General features: G+C 41.9%; 1 long non-coding RNA gene across 1 annotated transcript; it reads right to left on the bottom strand.

The window, feature by feature from the left end:
- Window positions 1–232: 232 nt before the first annotated feature.
- Window positions 233–12,928, bottom strand: LOC144216897 (uncharacterized). The gene is made up of 3 exons (XR_013330787.1): window positions 12,865–12,928; window positions 10,734–10,887; window positions 233–452 (listed from the first exon to the last, which is right to left on the bottom strand). It is a non-coding gene; the product is annotated as an uncharacterized LOC144216897 (long non-coding RNA).
- Window positions 12,929–25,100: the final 12,172 nt, after the last annotated feature.

Genomic DNA, 25,100 nt, shown 5'->3' with positions numbered 1-25,100 from the left:
GGTGGAGCACCTGACTGTGATCCCAGGGTTGTGGGATGGAGCCCTGTGCTGATCGAGGTCAGCGCAGAGCCTGCATGGGATTTTCTCTCTCACTCTGTCCCTCTCCCCTGCTTGTGCTCTCTCTTAAAACAAACAAACAAACAAACAAAACGCTGAAAAGGAAAACAAAAAAAAATAAATAAGAAAATGAAATCAAACTATGCTTTGAGTTTTTTATTCCAAAAATGTGTTTTCATATTTCTGTAGAAGTAGTCTTCACCTTTTAGTGCATGTGCTTGAGAATCATTTAGGCATTTTTAAAAGGCTCCTCCTGGGCTTCCATTCCCAAAACTGCTGATGCAGTAAGTTTCAGCCAGGACTTAGGACTGTGCACTTTTTAACAAATCTCCACACCAGTTCCTCTGCCCCCAAGCTAATACTAATCCATGGTGGATAGTTTGAGAAAAATTGTCCTAGGAAAAAAAAAAAGGAATACCTTGGATATTTTGCAAAACTAAAACAAGATGAAATTTTAAAACTTTAAGTTAAAACATATATCTGACCTGAAATCACGGAGAGACCAATAAAAGAGAGACCTACTTTTTGCGTGAAACTCATGAGACCATTCTGTGGTTATGGTACCCAGCACGTGCCATGTGGAATTTTCCTGTTCACTAGATTTCACTGTAGCCTAAAGTCCCATAAACTCATCCAAACACAGTTCTTCAAACTCTTAGGATATTTACTTTATACCATGAAAGAAAAAAACACAATTTTTCCCCTAGAAGGAGCTAAAGATATCATTATAAAGGGGCTCCTGGGTGGCTCAGTTGGTTAAGCGTCTGACTTTGGCTCAGGTCATGATCTCATAGTTCGTGGGTTCGAGCCCTATATCGGGCTCTATGCTGACTGCCAGCTCAGAGCCTGGAGCCTGTTGCAGATTCTGTATCTCCCTCTCCCTCTGACCCTTCCCTGCTCACATTGTCTCTCTCTCTCTCAGAAATAAATAAAACATAAAAAAAAACTTAAAGAAAAACTTATGGGAAAAAAACACATTAAAAAACAGGAAACATAAAATAAGGACTTGAAAATCAGTGAACATGAGGCTGCTGCCTTTTGCTAAAAACACGATGGAAATTAAATTCACCATTTCATCCATTCACTTATCAAATAGTCATAAAGCTTGCAGGCTGGGTTTTGGGAATACCGAAATATTTCCCCCGCTCCTTCCATTTCTGCCACTGGTATCACCATTTCCCTTGTTTTTCAGGGTGGAAAACCGTGAGCTACTGGACTTCTTCCTTTCTTACACCACAGTTCTCATTTGTCAACCAGTGCTACTGACTGACTCCAGGAGTACCTCAAACCCGTGACCCTTCTCTATTCTCAACACCCCCATTTTAACCAAACTATCACCATCTTGTGCCTGGACTCCTGCAATTGTTCCTAACTCTGATAACTATTCATTCAATTCATCATTCATTTATGCATTCATTCGTTTAATATTTATGAGTACCTGCTAAGTACCAGAAACGTTTCAACATCGTTGAAAACAGACCTGGGAAACAAAACAGACAAAATTTCTGCCTTTATGGAACTTTCATTTAGTGAAGGGGGGAGAGACCAAAAAAAAAAACCACAAGAAAAACAGTTACACAAATATATGCAAGTATGTGAAACAGATGATTAGTACAGGACCAGCATTTCAAGGGAGAAGTCAGAACCATTACTTTTCAGTCTTCTGATAATTCCAGGAGGAGGTCAAGGACTCACATGATCCCAGGACCCTTCCACATATTGTTCCCTCTGCTTAGGACCCTCTGTGCATATTTCAAGGGTTATGCCTTTCACACTTCACCTTATACATCAGGTCCCTAGAGAGGACATCCCTGACTACCTAGTTTAAATTAGGAAATATAATTTCCACTCAATGACCTGTTTGCTTTCTTTCTTGACATATACAACTTGAAAATACATACTGCTTACCTATTTACTATTTCTCCCAACACTAAACTATAAACTCCACTTCTGTTGTGTTTATCGTTGAATATTTAGGCCCCATCACATCATGGACATGTGTATTAGGTTTCTGCCAGAGAACAGAATTAATAGGAGACTATAGATCATATATATGAGATTTATTGCAAAGGATTTATTTATATAAGATATATGCAAGAAGCAAATATGTAAGTAAACTCTCACAAAATAGAAAGGCAACTATGGCATCCTAAAGGCTGCAGTCAGTGTCATGGTATCCTGAATTGGACCCAAAAAAAGTCACTAAAGCTGCAGTGTTGGCTCTTACTTAATTAGCTATGAGATTAGCAATAACACCCCCTTAGTATCCGTGCAAGCTGAAATTCATTTATTCCTAAAATCAGCTAGATACTTACAACTTGCTCTGGAATATTTTCCAGGGAAATTTGGGTTCATAGTGTATTCTGGCTTTATTCACACTATGGACCAGTAGAGGAGTCCATAGGTGTGGAAGCTATATCTTCCTTAGCCTATGATATTGTACATTAGGATCAAAGTCAAGAAAAAGATAGATCTTATAGTCAGATACTTGTGTTTATCGAAAGCATGGAATCTTTTTTTAAGTTTTTATTTAAATTCCATTTAGTTAACAGCATGCAACCTTTGTTAGAGACAAATGTTAGTGATTGTCCAATATGCTGAACGCCCCTGAGTGTTCTCTGTCATTGCTTATTAAAAGGGAAAAATATGAATGTTTTTACAGACTTATGAGGTCTTCCTGAAGGAAATGAAAGAAGTAAAGTTGCAAGAAGGATCATGCAGTTTTGAGTATCATGAACTATGCGCTTTCCTTTTCTTTTCTTTATTTAAAAATTTTTTAATGTTTATTTTCTTTTGAGAGAGAGACAGAGCACAAAGTGGGGTAGGGCAGACAGAGAGGGAGACACAGAATCTGAAACACGCTCCGGGCACAGAGCCCGACGCGGGGCTCAAACTCACAGACTGCGAGATCACCACCTGAGTCGAAATCCAATGCTTACCTGACTGAGCCACCCAGGAGCCCCAAGAGCTGTGCATTTTCTTAAACAGCAAGATTAATGTGTGACTTCATTCATGGTGTAAAATATTGAAAAATTCATAATGACGAAAACTGTAACATAAAACAGATCTTTCATTTCCACCTCCATACTCCTACTTTCTTCCCCAGAAATATGCATCCTTCCAGTTCTACTTTTATGCATCTGGATACAAATGTTTACAGATAGATAATTTTAAACATATCAATGGGATTATGTGCATGTGTTATTTCAAGATCTGCTTTAGTCACTTACTAATGTCTTGAAGACTTTTGCAAATCCATGCACACAGATCTACCTTATTTTAGTGACTTCTTAATATTCCATGATAAGCAGTGTACTGTAATTTATTGTAATAAATTTATTACAATTTCTTATCGGTTGGCTGTGTTCTGCTCTTACTAACACTGTTGCAGTGTATGAAGGACACATCTGGCTGAACGTCATAGAAGATCTGACTCAATCTGCTTTAACCGTTGAGAAATTTGTAGCTCACAGAACTAGATTTTGAGAGACACAGAGGCTTTATTGCTGACGTGTTGATGTGTTGGCTCAACCAAGCCACCATGGAGCCAGGTGCTTTCCGTCTTTCTGCCCTACCATTCTCAGAATCTATTCCATCCGAAGGCTGGCTCACCTCTGCATATAAAAGGACTGATAGAACTGCATGCTTTTTTTTTTTTTAAATTTTTTAAATGTTTATTTATTTTTGAGAGAGAGAGAGAGAGAGAGACAGAGAGACAGAGCGCGAGCAGGGGAGGGGCAGAGAGAGAGGGAGACACAGAATCTGAAGCAGGCTTCTGGCTCTGAGCTGTCAGCACAGAGACCAACGTGGGGCTCGAACTCACAAACCCCAAGATCACGACCTGAGCTGAAGTCGGATGCTTAACCAACTGAACCACCCAGTAGCCCATGCATGCTTTTTTATTTGCATAGCCAAATGGAGAAAAGGATTTGCCGCCCTCAGTTCTCAAGAGTCAAAAAGAACTTTCCCAGAAGTCTTCGCTAAAGATAACAACATCTAATTGGCTAAATTTGGGCCACATGCCCATTTCTGAACCAATCAATGGCCATGGGGGTGGGATTACACGTAGACCGTTGAGGCACCCTGTTTGTCTTGGGGTCAGTTCCCCGAATCGCTCTTTCACTTTCAACAGTATAGAGATGGGACAGATATTGCAAAACCGGAATCAAGATGTCCAAGTTTTCAAACTGTTCTCTCACGGAACTATACACCTTTGAGAATTCGTGCAATTAGAATCTCTTTAGGATAGATTCTTATTAGTATAGTTGGTGACTCAAAAGGTATGCACATTTACTGTGTTAATAGATTCAGCCAAATTGTCCCCAAAACAAGAAGAGAGAGAGAGGAAGGAAGGAAGGAAGGAAGGAAGGAAGGAAGGAAGGAAGGAAGGAAGGAAGGAAGGAAGGAAGGAAATGAAACCGAATCCATTTGAAAGAATCCATGTGCCAAAATGGCCTGCCTTAAATCTCGCTTAAGTGATGTCTTTCTCACCTCAAGATCATAAAATTAGTTCTCTATGATCTCTTACTGTTGTTAAATAACAGCAATATGTCTTTTAATAGGGGCTCATCCTTGCATTCCTGAGATAAACTCTACTTGCTAATACAGTGATGCATTGCATTTGCTAAGAGTTCATTTGTGCTTTTTGCAGCTGGGTACCCAACTGAGGCCGGCCTACAGTTTTGTTTGTGGGCGGTGGTGCTATTCCAGCCTAACGGAATGAAGTAGGGAACGTTTCACCTTTGTGTATGCCTGGCTCACTTCCTATAACCTGAATCATCTGTTCTTTGGAAGGTTGGGATAACCTTTCCAGGGAATAATACTGCTTGGTGACACTTTCGTGGAGAAATGTTCGGCTCTAGCAATGCTTTTTCTATGTTTCTCATCAATAATCGTCTATCCAGACTTTCTGTTTCTCTATCATTTCTATTGTTTTCTGTAAAGAAACACTATATTTACATTTTTAATGTCATAAAATTATATGTAGTACCTTCAAACTATATAACGTATCCTTAATATTTAGTATATATATGTAAAGCCCATAGTTTATTTCTGTATTTTTTCCTTTTCTCTTTATAGATCTTTCAAAATTGGATTCTTCAGTTCTTTCTTCCTCATTTGCTTACTTATTAAACAGCAAAAATAAAACAAAGAGTTACCTATTTTCCCCAAGAAACAACTGGGCCTGTTTTTATCCGACCACTTTATCCAATAAAGGTGAATGAATCACCAATAATGTAAAGGCAATGCCCGTAAGCTTACAAATATTGTCACTTGAGAGGTGGTGAGTGACAATATGTATAAGGCTTGCAGCATTTCTGGTCATTCATTTTCTTGGTCTTGTATAAATTAAGCTTTGAGATTCTGAAGCACATGTTAAACCCTATCACCTACAATGAACTAAATTCAAGATACTAAAATGTTTATCAAAACCATATTTTCCTGATGGTTTTGCCTAACCAGATATCTAAAAAGGTTAATGTATTAAAAATAATTGAGGGGCATCTGGGTTGAGCATCTGACTTTGGCTCAGGTCATGATCTCACAGTTTGTGAGTTTGAGCCCTGCATGGGGCTCTCTGCTGTCAGCACAGGGCCCACTTCAGATCCTATGTCCAATAATCTCTGCCCCTCCCCTGCTCTCTCGCTCTCTCTCTCTCTCAAGTATAAATAAACACTTAAAAAAATAATCGAATCATTGGCAAGAAGGGTGACACTGTAGGAGAAATGAGAATATAACAGTAGAGGGAAGGTCTATTAGGCTCTAATACTGGAATGAAATCCTCCAGGCATGGTGGCGGGTAAGAGAATGCTGAGGAAAGAGAAAACACATTAGGAAGGAGAAGAATAGGGGCACCTGAGCGGCTCAGTTGGTTAAGTGTCCAACTGTTGATTTCAGCTCAGGTCATGATCTCACGGTTCGTGGGCTCAAGCCCTGTATCAAGCCTTGTGTCGAGCTCCCCACTGGGCATGGAACCTGCCTAAGATTCTCTGTCTCCCTCTCCCTCTGCTCCTCCCCTGCTTGCACATGCTCTCTCACTCTCTCTCTCTGAGGAAAAAAAAAAAAAAGAATATGCTAGAACTCATCAAATGGAAGTACAGGATGATGAGATACTCAACAGGAAGAGGCAAAGCTTAGGAATAAACTCATCTGTGAGCACTCATGGGTCTCACATAACACACACCTCCCATTTCATCTGACCCGTGTATTTTCCCCCAAATAAAGCACTCATCCCCTGCATCTATTTAGACTTCAGTATCTCTCAGCAAGTCATAGAGGCACAATTTGACAGAATCTGCTCAGACCTCTCCACAATGCTTCATTTTATATATTATTCCTACATAAGTCTGGTCATTTGACTCTTCCGTTTATCTGAGAGGAATAATACGTTGTGTTACAGGTGAGCCTATGAATAAATATATAAAATGTATTGACACTTGCTAACATCGACTAAAGACTACTTAGTTAATTATTTTATTTTTATCAATTCGTTACTTAAATCTTTCTTTAAAGATTTGATTTTTTTTTTTTTAGAAATTGCTTACCTCTGGCAGCCCTCTCTCTTCCTTCCCTCCCATCTTCCCTCCTTTGAGGTAGACATCGGAACTTCTGGATTGTCTTAGGTTATAAGCAAATTCTTCATCTAAGATCTTCTTACCCATAATTAGTCTTTAATTTTGTCCGTTCTTCTTTAAAACTCATTTACTGAACTTTTAAAGTTTCTATGATTATGTTCTTGATTTCTAAGAATTGTTTTCATAACTGCATATCTTGTTACATATGGATATATACCTATATTCCTCTTTTATTACACAAAGATATTCATTAGAACTATCTTGAGGATGCCTGGGTGGCTCAGTCACTTAAACGTCTGCCTCTTGGTTTGGGCTCAGGTCAGGATCTCACAACTCATGAGTTCGAGACCCTCATTGGGCTCTGTGCTGACAGTGAGGAACCTGCTAGGGATTGTCTCTCCCTCTCTCCCCGTCCCTCCCCTGCTCTCGCTCTCTCTCAAAATAAGTAAGTAAACTTAAAAAACTATCTTGAGGTCTTTTCTTCAAGTGTTCATTTTTTGTTGGGGTTGATGCTTTTCTTTCCTAGTATTGCTCGAATGGTGATTCTTGGCTGTTTGCTTATCTTTGTATCTGTGGTCTGTGTTTAAGTGTCTGTGGATTCAGCTTCTGTTTCCTACCTCTTGTCTCCTGGGATTGGGGGGGGAGGGGGCAGTACACATAGGGAGGAGGTGTTCCAACAGGTGTCATCTGTGTGAGTGTCCTTCCTGTCCCTCTCACGTGTCATCAGCTCTCTGGGACAATGCTCGTCTATTTCAGACCTAGGTCCCTTGTGGGGGGTCAAGAGCAGCTGCGTCTGCTTTGCGTTACGTGGGGAAAGGGGGAGGGGACAACCTGCCCAGCTGTTCTACACAGGATTCTCTAGTTTATACAAAAACAATTTTTCATGTTTATTTTTGAGAGAGAGACAGAGCATGAGGGGAGAGGGACAAAGAGAGACATGGAATCTGAAGCAGGCTCCAGGCTCTGACCTGTCAGCACAGAGCCCAAGACGACGCTGGAACTCACAAGCTGTGAGCTCATGACCTGAGCTGAAGTCGGACACTTAACTGACTGAGCCACCCAGGGGCCACAGGATTCCCTAATTAATAACTACGACCTCCCTCTGATCCAATGCACCTGATGGATGGGCTTTCAGGTGTCTGGAACTACAGTTGGGTCTCACAAAATTACTTACAATAGATTTCCATTAAACCACAGCTATTATTTTAGGTTATTTGCATATAGCATAAAATGAAGCACATTTATATCCGTATTATTATGATGTGATCTCCATTAAGAGATCTATGAGAGATTTCTTAAAGCCGATTTATTTATTTTAATGTTTTATTTATTTATTATTTTAATATTTTATTTATTTATTTTATTTATTTCTAGGAGAGAGAGAGAGAGACACAGCGTGAGCAGGGGACGATCAGAGAGAGAGGGGTCACAGACTGAAACAGGCTCCAGGCTCTGAGCTGGCAGTCAGCACAGAGCCCGACGCGGGGCTTGAACCCACGAACGGCGAGATCATGACCTAAGCGAAAGTCAGACGCTTAACCGACTAAGCCACCCAGGCACCCCTCTTAAAGCTGATTTAAACATGCTTTTGCTTTATGAGGCACCTGGGTGGCTCAGTCAGGTAGGCATCCGACTTCAGCTCAGGTCACGATCTCATTGCTCTGGGTTTAAGCCATGTGTTGGGCTCTGTGCTGACAGCTCAGAGCCTGGAGACTGCTTTGGATTCTGTGCCTCCCTCTCTCTCTCTGTCCCTCCCCCACTCACTCTGTCTCTGTCTCTCAAAAGTGAAGAAACGTTAAAAAAAATTTTTTTAATGCCTTTGCCTTATGATCTGCATAAACTGTTTTAAGAAACATCTAAAGAAATATGAAATGGGACACCTGTGTTGCTCAGTCAGTTAAGTGCCTGGCTTCTGCTCAGGTCATGATCTCATGGTTTGTGAGTTCGAGCCCTGCACCTGGCTCTGGGCTGACAGCTCAGAGCCTGGAGTCTGCTTCGGATTCTGTGTTTCCCTCTCTCTCTCCACCTCTCCCCTGCTCACACTCTGTCTCTATTTCTCTCAAAAATAAATAAACATTTTTAAAAATTGTTTTAAAAAAGAAAAAGAAATATAAAATTCTTGACTTGCTATTTTAAAAACGCAGCACTACCCATTAATCATATTCCTGGTGGTATTTATCGATCTAATAGAGAGGGTGGAATCATAGTTTTACATTATTATAGCAAAGAGGTAAACAAAAGCAGAGGGTGAAGTGCAAAATCAGACCTTAGGTTAAAAATCTCTTACTGGGAAATTATTACCATCGTCATCAGGAGAGAAAACTAAGCACGTCCTTTTACAGAACAGATCTTAAATATCCCCATACTATTTGGGGAGATTCGACGAGAAAGAGAAAAAAAGACATAAGCTCAAAATAATTTAGGTGTTTACACTGGGTGTTATATGGAAACCAACTTGACAATAAACTATTTGTAAAAAAATAAATAAATAATAATAATGTAGGTGTTTAAAGAAACCCAGGCCATTTAGATGATGTTTAAAAAACAATTTCTTTAAACAGTTTTGGAAAGCAAGTACTTTTGCTGCGATGCTTAATGTGTGTTATAGCGAGAATATTATATTTAGGCGGGGTTGCCGGTATCCTGTATACCCAGGACATGCCCCATACTCATGTTGTCCTGAGCCCTGTACTTTCTCATGACACCTTACGTGTCCTGTTTTCAGCTTTTTAAAAGAAATTACAAAAATCAGCAGCTAGAGCTATTTGTCTGCCCCAGTAATTGGAACTTACATCACTTACATGGCCCTACCAGCTGCCAAACATACATCCACAAACATCTGAACCATGTGTGAGTGGAGGAGGGGCAGAGAGAGAGGGAGACACAGAATCCGAAGCAGGCTCCAGGCTCTCAATTGTCAGCACAGAGCCTGACACTGGGCTCGAACCCACGAACTGCAAGATCATGACCTGAGCCAAAGTCGGACGCTTAACAGACTGAGCCACCCAGGTGGCCTGAACCACCTCTTATTGCCTCTCCTGCAGGTCTGGCTGCAGGGAGATCCAAAAAGGGAACTCAGAAGGAAGAGTATTTATTTTTCATACTGAAGTAAAGACTATTCTTCCACCCAATTCCCAAGCTGTGAACAAGTCAGCATTGTTAAGTCAAGTTAACTTCGTATGAGTGCACATGCTCTGAAAATCAGCCAAACACTTGTAGCCTACTCCTGTGGCCCGTTTCTGGAAGGCAGCCACTTAACAGCCTCACTCCAAGTATCTAAAAGCGAGCAAATCAGTAACAGCCCCAAGCTTCTGACAGCCATTTGGTGATAAACCTCCGGTCCTCAAAGTCCACAATCTGGGACAGCACATGCTTCTAGGCAACAGCCACTCAAAAAGCGCCTCAATCCGGCAGCCAAGCTCCTTCTGAAGGTCGTGGTTAGCTGGTCGATAGCAGCCTTTCTCCAGCAAATGCACTAACGCAGATGAAAATCTCTTTCAATTGGTACACACTCCCACTTCTGAAAGCCCACTGATCCCTGGATGTCACGCTTCTGGAAACCTTACGTAAGGTCAGCTCTGGCTTCTCAAGAAAACAGTGTCTTACAAACACAGCTGACCCTTGAACAATCCAGGGGTGAGGGCCGCTGACCCTGAGGTTGACAATCTGCATAGAACTTCTGAATCCTCAAAACCTTAATGGCTAATGGCCTACTGTTGACCAGAAGCCTTCTGGCTATCATATATGGTAGATTAGCAGCCATATTCTTATGTTATGTATACTCCATACTTTAGTCTTACAAGCAAATAAGTTAGAGAAAAAAATATTATTAAGAAAACCATAAGGGGGTGCCTGGCGGGCTCAGTCAAAGAACGTGGGACTCTCGATCTTGGGGTTGTGAATCTGAGCCCCACATTGGGGGTAGAGGTTACTTACAAATAAAATCTTAAAAAAGAAAACCGTAAGGAAGAGAAAATACATTCACGGTTCCGTACTGTATTTATCTTTTAAAAATCTCCACATAAATGGAAATGTGCACTTCCAACCCGTGTTGTTCGAGTCAGCTGTATAGATTTCCCTTGTAGCAAACAGAAAGTTTACCTTTTCTGCATCAGAGTTCAAGGAGTTCAATTCATTGTTAGTTGGCAAGCTTGCAACTCTTCAGCTCCCGGTGACAGGCCATGAGGAGTTCAGATTTGTGAGTGGCTGATGGCAGTGACATGGTCATGAGACTCCCAAATTCAGTCTTCAAATTCTGCAGTGATGGAGAAAGCAAACTGGTAGTTTCTTCATTTGCATATAACTGAACCCCCAAATGTGAGAATACAAAAGTTTTATGACCAATTCCTGAACGGTGGACACTTATAAAATGAGAAAATAAAAATCCTTTGAAGCTTTTCGTGTAATATGCAATTGTTCACTCGCTATAAATACTGTCAGATGCAAAGCAGCACACCCTAGCAGCTGAGCATAAGAGATGTGCGATTTCCTCAATTAGTATCAAAGAAAACAATAAAATAACTTTTTTTTATGATTTAGAGAAATTCAGATGAAGATAATCACAGCAGAGGCTGTAATGGCCTTCCGTGGTCTAGATCATCAGACATTCAGCTTGAATGACTGTTTATTATTTTTTTAAATGTTTTTTAATTTTATATTTGAGAGATTGACAGAGTGCAAGCAGGGAGGGGCAAAGAGACGGAGCCTGAAGCAGGCTCCAGGCTCTGAGCTGTCAGCACAGAGCCCAACATAGGACTTGAACCCACGGGCAGTGCTCTCATGACCTGAGCCAAAGTCGGACACTCAACCGAGTGAGCCACCCAGGCGCCCCTTGAATGACTGTTTAAATGTACTGCTATCAGAACTATTTTCTCTATGGAGAACAAACAGAAAGTTATTGGAGGGATTGGGGGGGCGATGGGCTAAATGGGTAAGGGGCTTAAGGAATCTACTCCTGAAATCATTGCTGCACTATATGCTAACTAACTTGGATATAAATTAAAAAATAAAATAAAATGATAATCTAAATCAGAAAAAAAAGAAGTATATCCTTGTTTCAAAACTGCAAACAAATACTAAAAAGCATCAAATCAAGGGGGAGAACAAAATCTACAGCAATACTACAAAGTGTAAACGCCGCATTCATTGCTACAGGTTAGCAAAGACGTCAACGCCTCGTCTTTTCTGCAGTATAGCGGCCGAATGCAAGTAACCACAGTCAGAAAACGCTTTCCTCTTGCTTGGGCAATATTTTCTTGGGAAACAGGACTGCATACAAGGCCATTGTCCAAGAAGACCCTTCCAGATGAGACTTCAGAAACCTTAGGAAATTGTAGCAAAGACTCTTGTAAGCCAGACTTAATAAGATACGTTGAATTGGAGGTAGAACATGCCACTGTTTGTGGAAAGGTGTAGAAAAAGGTTATTCAAAGTTGAAGCAAAGCATAGGATTCCACAGAAACCACTGGCTGTCCTGCTCATAGTCTGTGTAATGATGCTCAAATAGCATGATGTTCTTTCTTTGGACACCATCACGCCTTGTTATGAAACTTCAGCATTTATAGTAACACTGTTAGCAGCATTACCCTCTTGGTACTGAGCAACTAAAACTGTCATGATTTTGTTGGCATGATTGAGTTCTAATAAACACATGGGAAAGAATTCTCACTTTATCACTTAAAGCATAAAATCATAGTTTAACTATGAAGAAAAGGACCCCTAAATTTTTGTTGTTGTTGTTTTAAATTTTTAATGTTTATTTATTTTTGAAAGAGAGAGGCAGAGTACAAACAGGAGAGGGGCAGAGAGAGAGGGAAACAGAGAATCTGAAGGAGGCTCCAGGCTCGGAGCTGTCAGCACAGAGCCCAACACGGGGCTCGAACTCACAAACCACAAGATCGTGATCTGAGCCGAACTTGCAGGCTTAACTGACTGAGCCACCCAGGCGCTGCTCTTACTGAGTTTTAGTACAGTAACTCCCCTCCCCCCCAATCCATACGGGATACATTCTACCACCTCCCATATGAAACAGCAAATAGGACCGAATCCTACATATGCTGTGTTTTTCCTATACCTACATACCTACGATAAAGTTTAATTTGTAACTTAGGCACAGTAAGAGAGTAACAACAATAACAAATAATAAAAGAGAACAAGTACAGCAAGGTACTGTAATAAAAGTTATGCAAACGTGGTCTCTGGCTTGCAAAACATCCCGTCGGACTATACTCACCCTTCCCGTGATGATGTGAGATGATAAAATTCCCACGTGAGGGGCCTGTCACAGACTTTGTGATGCACCAAATGGGAGAAGCGAGGGGTGTGCAGCAGACTTTGTGACTTCAAGGCGTGGCGTCAGGCTTCTGATGACCTTCTGACGCCCCTGCTTCTGGTAGGGGTTGACGGCTTGAAACTGAAACGGCAGAAAGGCCAAATCCCAGAGAAGGGGAGACTAGTGTAACTTATTCTGGCAAAGCTACCTATTTCTTGATCATTATTTGCAGTCACTTTAGTAAGAGGATTATGCAAAGTGAAAGAAGATCTACAGTGTTTTCCTTTTTTTTAATTTTTTAATGTTTTTATTTATTTGTGAAAGAGAGGGAGAGAGTGTGAGGGGGGAGGGTCAGAGAAAGAGGGAGACACAGAATCCGAAACAGGCTCCAGGCTCTGAGCTGTCAGCACAGAGCCCGACGCGGGGCTGGAACCCACGAACCGTGAGATCATGACCTGAGCCGAAGTCGGATGCTTAACTGACTGAGCCGCCCAGGCGCCCCAGATCTACAGTGTTTTCAATGTACTCCCCTGTTTAAAGGAATTTGCTGAGTGTGTTAGGGACCTTTCGAAACCAACTTTATCCCTTTGGTTAGCAAGGCTGTTCGTGAAAAAGACAGTAGTACTTTTGAACAGGAAGAGAAATCCCAAGTCGAAGTAGATCATTATTATGGCACTTATAACCAGGTTTTGAAGTCAGTATTATCCTTTGAGGAATTTGATTTTTTTTACTGGATGTTGCTAAATATTCTTCTAACATGGGAGCAAGTGGAATCACATGTATTGTTGAAGAAGAAGGAAGTAAAAAAGGACAACAATGGGCATCTGGGTCGCTCAGTTGCTAAGCAATCGTTTCTTGATTGCGGCTTGTGATCTCGCGGTTCTTGAGTTCAAGCCCATCCAGGCTCTGACTGACAGCCCGGAACCTGCTTGGGATTCTCTCTGCCCCTCCCCTGCTTGTGCTATACTTTAAAAAAAAAAAAAAAAGCAAGTTATGGGGGCACCTGCCTGGCTCCGTCAGTAGAGCTTGCAGTCTTGATCTCAGAGTTGTGAGTTCAAGCCCCATGCTGAGTGTAGAGCCTACTTAAAATAAACTAAGTAATTAAATTTTTTTGAAAAGCAAGTTATGCCTTGAAAGATGGTATGTGCTTCAACAAACCAAATTTGAAGATGAATTATCCGAATTTTAGCTTTATGCTGGTATATGTTTAGCATACTGTCTTATAATGATAATATCAAGCACGTTTTCTCATTAATGGATGTTAAGTAGGTGGGCAAAGTAATAAATAAACTGAATGAGACCACTGTAGCTGATCTGTCACAATGTAAGTGGAATATAGACTGTGACCACAGGAATTTTATAAGCAGATTTGGCAAAGCCAGGAAGTAGTAAGGAGAGCCAAGTCCTCAGGGAAATGAAATTAAGGAAAGTGGTGTGTAATTAGATGGTTGATTTATTTCACATAAATAACAAATACTGTTAGAATAAAATATGTCCCATGCCATATTTGTCTTTTAATCTAAATGTATATATACATAAAGGCAATTAGAGATAAATTAAATTTAAATGGGGATTTAATTAAAAGACAGTGAGATCATGACCTGAGCTGAAATCAGACACTTAACCAACTGAGCTACCCAGGTGCCTCCGCAACGACAATTTTAGAACATTTTCAGCATTGCAAAAGAAACCTTCACCCTTAAGCTATTTGCTTTTGTCCCCTCCCCTCACTCTTTCCACTGCTCCCAACTCCCAATGACCAGCCAGCTCTGGGTGCCACTAATCTATTTTCTGTCTCTCTAGATTTGCCAATTCTGGACATTCCATATAAATGGGATCACATAATATGCCATCTTTTGTAACTGGATTCTTTTACTTCTTTTCTTTTTTCTTTTTCTTTTTTAAGTTTACTTAATTTATTTTTTGAGAGAGAAGAAGAGAATGCACGTGTGTAGGGGAGAGGCAGAGAAAAAGGGAGAGAGAGAATCCCAGGTAGGCTCCACAGCACGGAGCCGGACTCAGGGTTTGAACCTATGAACCATGAGATCATGACTTGAGCCGAAATCAAGAGTTGGACACTCACATGACTGAGCCACCCAGGTGCCCCTGTTAGCATAATATTTTCAAGGTCATGCGTGCCACAGCAAGTAAAAGTACTTTATTCCTTTGTAGGGTCAAACAATATTTCATTGTATGGATATATCCGATTTTGTTTATCCATTCATCATCTGATGGATATTTGGCTTGTTTCCACTTAGGTTGTTACTTAGGAGTAGAACTCCTGGGTCAAATGGAAACCCTGTTTAATTATTTGAGGAGCTGCCAGACTGCTTTCCAAAGTGCCTGCATCATTTCATATTCCCACCAGCAGTGTATGGAGGGTTCTGATTTCTCCACATCCTCACTTGTCATTATCTGCCTTTTAAAAAATTTTATTTATGTATTTGGAGAGAGAGAGCATGAACCAGGGAGGGGTAGAGAAAAAGGGGGAAAGAGAATCCCAAGCAGGCTCTGTCATGTCAGTATAGAGCTTGACCTGGGGCTCCATCCCACAAACCATGAGATCATGACCTGAGCTGAGATCAAGAGTCAGATACTTAACCAACTGAGTCACCCAGGCCCCCCTGACTTTTTGATTCGAGTCATTCTAGTAAGTGTAAAATGGTATCTCACTGTGGTTTTGATTTGCATTCCTCTGATCATTAATAATGTCCAGCATCTTTTTCATGTTTATTGGTCCTTTGGTAGATCTTTTTTGGAGAAATGTCTTTTCAGATCATTTCCTCATTTAAAAAAATGTGCTGTCTGTTTATTATCGAGTTGTAAGAGCTCTTCAGGTAGTCCAGCTACAGGTCTCTCATCAGATATATTATTTCCAAATACTTTCTTCCATTGTGTTTGTGCTCTTTCACTTTTTTGATAGTGTCCCTAGAACCACAGAAGTCTTTAATTTTGATTAAATCCAAGGTTTGCATTTTTTCATTTGCTGCTTGTGCTTTTGGTGTCCTATAAAAATGCATTGCCAAATTCAAGGTACTACAGATTTACCCGTCAATTTTTTTCTAAGAATTTTATAGTTTCAGCTCTTACGTGTAGGTCTTTGATCCACTTTGAGCTAATTTTTATATACTGTGTGATGTAAGCATTCAATTTAATTACTTTTTAAAGAAATCTGTTTAATGTTTATTTTTGAGAGACAGAGCACAAGTGGGCGAGGCAGAGAAAGAGGGAGACAGAAGGCTCTGCGCTCTCAGTGCAGGGCTCAAACTCACAAACTGTGAGCTGAAGATGGACACTTAACCAACTGAGCCACCCAGGCACCCCTCAGTTTCATTCCTTTGCTTGTGGCTACAGAGTTGTTCAGTACTGTTTGTTGAAAAGAATCTTCTTTTCTCATTGAATAGTCTTAGCACTTTTGTTAAACATCTGACCAGCTTCTCTGAAGTAGAGAGGAAGGATTCTAGGATAAGGATTGGATCTTGGGGAAAGATTACCTTGAAACGATCTGTAGATCTCCAGTTGAGAAGATAGACTGGCCAGTCTGCTTCCAAGGGGGCAGGAAGCACTGCTGGTCACCCTGAAGCAGCTAAACAGGATTACAAGCTTCCTCTCGTTCCATGAGGACCACTAGCCTTTACTGATGAGAAGAAAGGGAGCAGGAAGCTCCTCTCTGACACTTGACCAAGGAAGGAGTTACGGCTTGTCTGCTTGTCCATTGCAGGTCTACCCCTGCATCTGCGGTATCCCTCACAGCTTCCCCTCTACTTAATGCACCTCCATAGCTTGACCCACCCTCAGGGGCAGAGAGAGCCAAGAGTAAACAAAGAAACGGTCTTAGCATCTTGATGAGCTCTGAGAAATGTACAGAATTGTTGAATCACTATATTGTACACTGTGTATACTAATATAACACTGTATGTTCATTATAGTGGGATTTAAAAGAAGAAAGAAAGAGTCTTTGGCAACCCAGCAGCCAGAAAAAAAGAAAACAAAAACCCAATAAAGAGCAACCAGAACATCCAGAATTGGGCTAGCTTCTACTGTACTAGTTGCCAGGGGAGACAGAAAACGACTTTAATAATAAACAAATAATAAATAAATAAGCATGCACCCGAGGACTCTCTGGACACAGCCAGTGTTATTCTGAAGCGAAATTATTCAGTGAAAACATAAAAAGGGAGAAAAAATGAAGTTGAGAATCTAATTAATGGTGTGATAATCAAGCAGAAGAAATATCTGAAGAAGAGGAGGAGGGGGAAGGGGAGGAGGAGAAGAAAGAAGAAGGGGGGAGGGGAAGGAGAGGGGGGAGGAGGAGGAGAAATATCTCAAAACAAAGAACAAAAGTTCTGGTTTAGTTAAAGTGAAGACATCACCCTGAAAAGATTCAGCAAGTTCCAGGCAGAATCAGAAAAATAAATAATACGTCTTTTCCTAGATATCTCTTGGTTAGTTTTCTGAATTGCAAGGATAAAGAGGCATCTTACAGGCCTCCAGACAAAAGACAAAGTATCCGATTGGCTCCAGACTAAGACTCCATGGCAACAACCGAAGGCAGGAGTCTGTGGAATATCTATCTGACATTGAAAGCAAGGAATGTCATCAAAAAGCCTGCTCTCAGCCAAGATGCCCTTTGCCTCCCAGAGCAAAAAGAAACCTACTGATGAATATGTGATGATTTAGATGATGTATCCCACATGTGTCCTAGCTCAGGAAAATACTAAGGAAGAGTATTTCAAGCTAAGGGAAGCTCAAGAGAAGATGTAAGACTGATATGTGCTCTCCAGCACACATTGTTAAATCTGAACACATAGCGGTGCAGAGCTCGGCAATGTGTGATCTAAGTGTCCAAGAGCCTCAAAATTGAAGAGTTGAAGACTTACATGGCAAAGGAAAACGTAATAATAGTTCAGAAGTAAAGTTACCGAAGGATCTCAACAAGCAGGAATTAAGAGTGGGAGAAGGGGAAGAATTAGCATTTGAAAGCTCTCCTTTAGAGAGGAAGGAAGCAAAAACATCATGAGGGTTGGTAGAAGGACCATAGAATCTTGTATCTTGTTTTCACACAACAGTAGAAAAATATTTAGTTTTTGATGAGCGGGAGAAATCAGAAAATAACCTCCAGTGGAATGGAAAAGTCAAACCCGCTGAAATGAAGGTCCTTCGCCAGAACTTGGAAAGCGGCTCGGTTTTATGCCCAAGGGCTCAGTTTCCTGGCCCCCAGCATCTGAACCGCTCAGCCCACAGCCAGGATTCTTAACTGGCCTCTTGCTCAAGTGTGTGAGAAAAGCTTTCTGGAGAGAAGGGAACACAGTTTGGAGGCAGATGACCCTTCTGGATCATAAATCTGCCACTTTGCAGCTCGCTCGGAGCCTTTGATGCCCTTATCTGTAACATGAGGATTAAAAACACACGTCACGGGGTCACACCATCACCGGGTTGTTACAAACAGGATGGAACGGCGTTGTGAATATGCAGCAATGTGCCCAGCCTAAGTAGATATACTACAGCAGCGAAGGTTACTTTTATTACTGTTCTTTTTGTTGGGATAACCCCAGCCTGCAAGGCCCTCTGGAGTCCTGGGGCCCGGGGGCTGGGGGGGTGGTGCCACTGATCAGCCAGGGGCTTGGTTTCAGCGCCACAACCCATTTTACCTCTTTTCTATGTGATTTTGCTCAGCCGTTCCAAAAGCACCCTCTAGAACCCTCATGCTGAGACCCAAGATAGACTAGACTGACCTTATGGATGTGTTTGCTTGAATCTCTGAAATAGCTTGAGATGAATTTGTTCATCAGTTTGCTTACAAAAGGGGTGAAAAGATTATTTTGTGGCTATTTTGGAAAAAATATGTGAAAATTGCTTCCCAAAATAAGAGTTCTGTTTCTAGCCATTTTGGACTTTGAAGTTTTGAAGTTTGAAAAACTGAATTTAGGGGCGCCTGGGTGGTTCAGTTGGTTGAGCGTCCAGCTTCGGCTCAGGTCAGGATCTCATAGATTGTGGGTTCGAGCCCTGCATCGGGCTCTATGCTGCCAGCTCAGAGCCTGGAGCCTGCTTTGGATTCTATGTAGGCCTCTCTCTCTGCCCCTCCCCCGTTCTCACTCTGTCTCCCTCAAAAATAAATAAACATTAAAAAAAAATTTCAAAATTGAATTTAGGTTTGACTTTCCGAGACTAACAGTAAAACCTATATATTAAAGGCAAATTATCTTCTTTGAGATAATTGAGATAATTGATTCTTTGAGACCCATTGCAAATCCCTGTCAATACCTGATATGGGTAAAGAAAGAGCACGTCAGAATCAAAAGTAGTGTTTTTCTTGTGGGTTTTTTTTTATTTTTTATTTTTTATTTTTATTTTTAACTAGGCTTCACGCCCAGCCTGGAGCCTAACATAGGGCTTGAACTCAAGTTCCCTGAGAACAAGATCAAGACCTGAGCTGAGATCAAGAGTCAGAAGCTCAACTGACCATGCCATTCAGGTGTCCTGGGAATCAAACATCGTTTAATTGCATTGATCTTAAAATGTTGTAGATGGCAAAAAAATCTTGAAGTTCTTGCACATAATGGCTGAATTAACATATGCACACAAATGTGTATCTTGGAAGAAGAAACAGCATAGCAAAGTAAGTAGAACTAGATTTCCATGCAGCATTAAAAACAACTTTATTTTTTTTTAATGTTTTTTATTTATTTTTGAGAGAGACACACACAGCACGAGCTGGGAAGGGTCAGAGGGAGAGGGAGACACAAAATCCAAAGACAGGCTCCAGGCTCTGAGCTAGCTGTCAGCACAGAGCCCAATGCAGTGCTTGAACCCATGAACTGTGAGATCATGACGCTTAACTGACTGAGCCACCCAGGCGCCCCTAAAAACAACTTTTTTTTTTTTAATATTCTTTATTTATTTCTAGGAGAGAGAGAGAGACAGCGTGAGCAGGGGAGGGTCAGAGAGAGAGGGAGTCACAGACTGAAATAGGCTCCAGGCTCTGAGCTAGCTGTCAGCACAGAGCCCAACGGGGGGCTCGAACCCACGAACCGCGAGATCATGACCTAAGCAAAAGTCGGACGCTTAACCGACTAAGCCACCCAGGCGCCCCACCCCTAAAAACAACTTTAATTACTCACACAGAGATGAGGTTTTTTGAAACTAACATGACAGCTCTTCCCATTGCGTGCCTAAGAAGTAAACTTCATAACAATCTAAGTTAAGTGAAATCTGCTTCTGTGTGGGATATAAGTTCTGTTTTGTCTTGTTTTGTTTTAAAGTTGAACTCAGAGAAACGGAGAGTAGAATAATAGTAGCCAGGGCCTTGGGAGTGGGGAAATAGGGAGAGGCTGGTAAAGGGTATTAGCCTTTAATCATAAGACAAATAAAGCCTGAGGATATAATGTGTAACACGTTGACTATAGATAATACTGAACTGTATAACTGAAATTTGCTGGGGGTAGATGTTTATTTTTTTAAGTTTATTTCTGAGAGAGAGAGAGACAGAGACAGAGCATGAGTGGAGGAGAGAGAGAGAACGAGACAGAGTAAGAGGGAGGGAGAGGGAATGACAGAATCTGAAGCAGGCTCCAGGCTCAGAGCTGTCAGCACAGAACCTGAGGCATGGCTCGAACTCATGAACTGGGGATCATGACCTCAGCTAAAGTCAGACACTTAACTGACTGAACCACCCAAGCACCCCAAGACGGTAGATCTTTAAAGTTTATTTATTTATTTTGAGAAAAAGAGAGAGTGCTCATGCATGAGTGGGGGAGGGGCAGAGAAAGAGAGAGAGAGAGAGAGAGAGAGAGAGAGAGAGAGAATCCCAAGCAGATTCCATGCTGTCAGGACAGAGCCCGACTGGGGGGCTCTGTCCCACCAAACTTGAGATCATGATGGGCTGAAATCAAGAGTCAGATGCTTAACTGATGAAGTCACCCAGGCTCCCCTAACAGGGTAGATCTTTACTGTTCTCACTCTGCCTCCAATCTCATCCAAAAAAAGATGTATATGTACACTGACGGATGTGTTAATTAAATCACAGTGGGACTTTCTTAAGTGTATATGTGTATCAAATCAGCACATTTTACACTTTAAATATATTACAATTCATCAATTCATCAATTATACCTCAGTACAATTGAAAAAAATTATTAATAGAATGGAAACATCAAATTAAATGAATCTGCACCTGCTTATCTGGGCAAATCACACAGGATAGACTGTCCTTGTAAAGCATTTTTCATTCCTTCAGGGGCTACATGGATTTTCCTACCTCAGTCATATTTCCCTTCAGACTCTGTTCTACTGATGGTGGTGCAATTTTTGATAAAAGAATTCATTGAAGGCAGGTTCAATTCACACAACCTAATCTAAGAAACTCCCCCAAATCAAACTTAATTTTATCTTCCCAAGATATGTTTCTTCCTGATTTGTCTGTGTTAAATACATTAGCTCCCTTCTCCCCAGAGCCTGGTAGAGAGTTCAGTCGTCTCTGATTGCTTGCTTCCTCCAGCCAATTCCACACCAAGTCCTGAGCATTCAACCTGAGCAATGGCTCCTCTGTCCCTTGCATTCTGTCCATTTCAGTGGTCAACTCTTGATCCAGACCTCCTTATCGGGGGCCCCTGAACCGACCTTCCTGCCTTCACTTCTGTCCTTCCCGTAACCCAACTCACACCAAGAACCGGGTCAAATTTCCTAATACCCAGCTCTCATCACATTACTGTCCATTTGAATCACTCTCCATTGCTTTCAGTACTAAGCCCGAAGTCCTCAACCTTTGCCCACTGCTTTTTCCCTCTACCTTGCCCTCCTACCCTGCCCTGTAGTCAAATTGTATCCACAATTTTCCTAAAAAAAAGTCTCCCTAAACACATACAACTCGGAAGGTTGTGGGCCTTGGCTACAGTGAGACTTTTCTTCTCCCTACTGTACACTGTCCTTCATGTCTACCTGTAAAAATCCTATCCATCCTTTGGGCAAAAGTCCTCTCCACTCTAAATTTCCACAGTGCTTAGCTTATATCTTTCATGATGTCATTCTTATTAATTTGATATTTTTCGTGTGTCTGTGTGTTACACACTCCTCTTCAGGATGGGGGCCGTGTTCGATTTGGGTTTCCTGCAATTCCCCACACCGTCTGGCACCTAAGAGGCACCAACAGATGAATAAACAAATAAAGGAATTCATTTGTTGGATTGGGTTTTGCCAAAGCAGACTTGCTTTCTGCAACTTATTTAATCAGAAGTTTAGTTTCCTTATAACGTTCCTCGAAATTTGGGCAAAGCTTACTGCATTATAAAGAAAGTTTTAATTTATATATAAGCAGAGTTTTTACCTACAGGTGGTAGCTCTATAATTTTTTAAAAAATTTTAATGTTTATTTATTTTTGAGAGAGAGAGAGGAGAGAGGGAAGGAGCAGAGAGTGGGGCAAGACACAATCTGAAACAGGAGCCAGGCTCTGAGCTGTCAGTACTCAGCCTGACACCGGGATCCAACCCACGAACCGTGAGATCATGACCTGAGCCGAAGTCAGACCCTAAACTGACTGAGCCACCCAGGTGCTCCTATAATTTTATTTTTCTATTGGTGGCAATCTGAACAGCCATCTAGGGACTACCTAAGATGAGGTATGTCCTACCAGCCAGGAGATGGTTAGAGTGGTGTGAGCACGCATTAGTCCAGGGTCAGGTGAGTGCCTGTGGCTGCCAGGCTGTGTTCTGAAGAGAAAATGTCTGATGTGGAGGACAGAGCACTTCCCAGCAATGGGCTGACAATCTGGGGCAGGTGCCATTTGTGTCTTCCAACATGTCCAGAGGTATTTCTTTGTACTGCACTGTCCTTATTTACACATATGAATGGGAAGGATATCCACTGATTCTTCAATTAGTGGAAGTCATTAATCCCTTCAGTACTTCATTCCCTTTGGCCAAAGAAAGAACTTGGTCTGCTCCCGCCACATTCCAGATGCCTCACCCTTTCTGGATAGCACGTTACCATGGTTGAACGTGGTCACTGCTGCCCAACCTGGGAGGAGCAAACCTCTCTTGTTTGCTGCTCTCGTTGCTGGGGTGATAGCACATTGTCCTTGAACAGAGAGAAAGAACTCAGAGGGATTATCTTATCTTGTTTTGAGATGACAGGATGCCTTTCAGAGGAACTGTACCTTTCGAATGTTCTGGCAGTCCTCTGCACAGTCTGTTGCCATTGTCCATACCACAACTTGTAGATAATTTCTCAGGGACATCACTGTGATAGGGGTAACATGAGGGGGAAACAGTAACTGTAGTAGAGACAGAGCAGAATTGGATGGACCATTGTCTCGGATAATTAGGCTTAAGTGACTCTTTTATACAATTTTTTTCTTTTAATGTTTTTATTTATTTTTGAGAGGGTGTGCTTGTGAGCGGGGGAAGGGCAGGGAGAGACAGGGACAGAGAATCCGAATCGGGATCTGCGCTGATAGCAGCTAGGCTGATGCGAGGCTTGAACTCACAAACTGCAAGATCATGACCCGACCTAGAGTTGATGTTTAACCGACTGAGCCATGCAGGTGTCCCCAGGCTTAAGTGACTCTTGAGTTGATTCCCTGGTAAGCACCAATTGCCATAACACCCATGTCACCCACTCACGCCTCTGGCTCTTAATACAACATCCTGCCCAGAAGCAAATCCTTTCTCCCCAGCTTAATAAAACTGGGCACGGCACGGGACCCCCCAAAAAAATCCCACTGAGAAGGATTTGTGCCATGGATTCCCTCCAGGGTTTCTAGAATCATAGACACCAGAGATCAAAGGGACTCTTTAAAGATCTCTTTAAATCCTGTGGATTAAAAAATAAAATCAGCAGTGGGCTTTCTTCCCAGACCAAACAAAACCATTATTAGAATTCCTAGATATAAATTAAAAATTCCATGCCAAGCTGGTCTGGTTCCTGGAGGAGTTGGGTCTTGTATGTGTGTCCGTGTGTGTGATGGAGGGACGGGGGTGGGGAGGATGTGCTTCATCCCAGACTATTAGTCTATCCTTTGCCCCACATTAAATCTGTGGGTCTGGGGAAAATATAGATGTCCTGGGGTGCTGTGAAGCTCTGTATGAAAAAAATTCTTTTCAATGAAAGATGGGGAAACCAAAGCCCAAAGAACTTAGAAGCCTAATACCCCAGTACAAGCTGGTAGCACTGCGAAGTTAGAACCCAGGTCTCCTGATGAAGTGTTCTCTCTGTTCTTCCTAGAATAGGTCCGTGATTGGCAGAGGCTGGGAAACAAAGTCAAAGGAAACTTGGACTGAACTTTAGAAGTGTTACTAAGAAATAGTTTAGACCTGGAGTGCTTGCGTCGCTTGGTTGGTTGACCAACCAGCTCTTGACTTCGCCTCAGGTCATGGTCTCATGGTTCCTGAGCTCGATTCTCTTTCTCTCCCTCTCTCTGCTCCACCCCCTCTTGTGCACACACACACACACTCTCTCAAAATAAATAAACTTAAAAATGGCTTAGGTATATGCATTCTGGCAGAAGAATGTCTCAAACACAGCGACCCGCGTGGTGTTTAAGTGTGTTCTGCACACCTTCCGCACCAGAATGCCCTGCGGTTGCTGGGGAAATTGCTGCAAGCGTAGTGGTCCTGACTCCTGCCCTGAAGAACTGGATTCTCTAGGGACGGGGCCAGGACACCACATACATTTTTTGACAAGCTTCCCCAGTTGATGCTTACACCTGATTACTGCATAATCAGTCCCTTCAAGGGCAACTTCACGCCAACGGGGCAGGGCTCAGCACATGGCGGGGTGTGTCACCTGCACACCACCTCTTGTAGCGGCTGCTATTCAGTTTCTGACTTTTGTTTAGAGAGAAAGAGAGAGAGATTGTGTAAGCCGAGGGAGGGGCAGAGAGAGACAGAGAGAGAATCCCAAGCAGGCTCCATGCTCCTCACAGAGGTGGCCGCGGGGCTCCATCCTATGACCTGGGATCATGACCTGAGCCGAAATCAAGAGTCAGATGCTCAACCAACTGAGCCACCAGAAGTCCCCCCCATTGCTGACTTTTATTTATTTATTGTTTGTTTATTTATTTTTGAGACGGAGAGAGACAGAGTGTGAGTGGGGGAGGGGCAGAGAGAGAGACACACACAGAATCGGAAACAGTCTCTAGGCTCTGAACTGTCAGCACAGAACCTGACGAGGGGCTCAAACCCACAAACCATGAGATCATGAC

The sequence above is a fragment of the Crocuta crocuta genome, unplaced genomic scaffold (assembly GCF_008692635.1).
Source record: "Crocuta crocuta isolate KB4526 unplaced genomic scaffold, BGI_CrCroc_1.0 scaffold218, whole genome shotgun sequence".
Lineage (NCBI taxonomy): Eukaryota > Metazoa > Chordata > Mammalia > Carnivora > Hyaenidae > Crocuta > Crocuta crocuta.
Note: the sequence above shows the minus strand (reverse complement) of the source record. Positions and strands in the feature narration are given on the sequence as shown.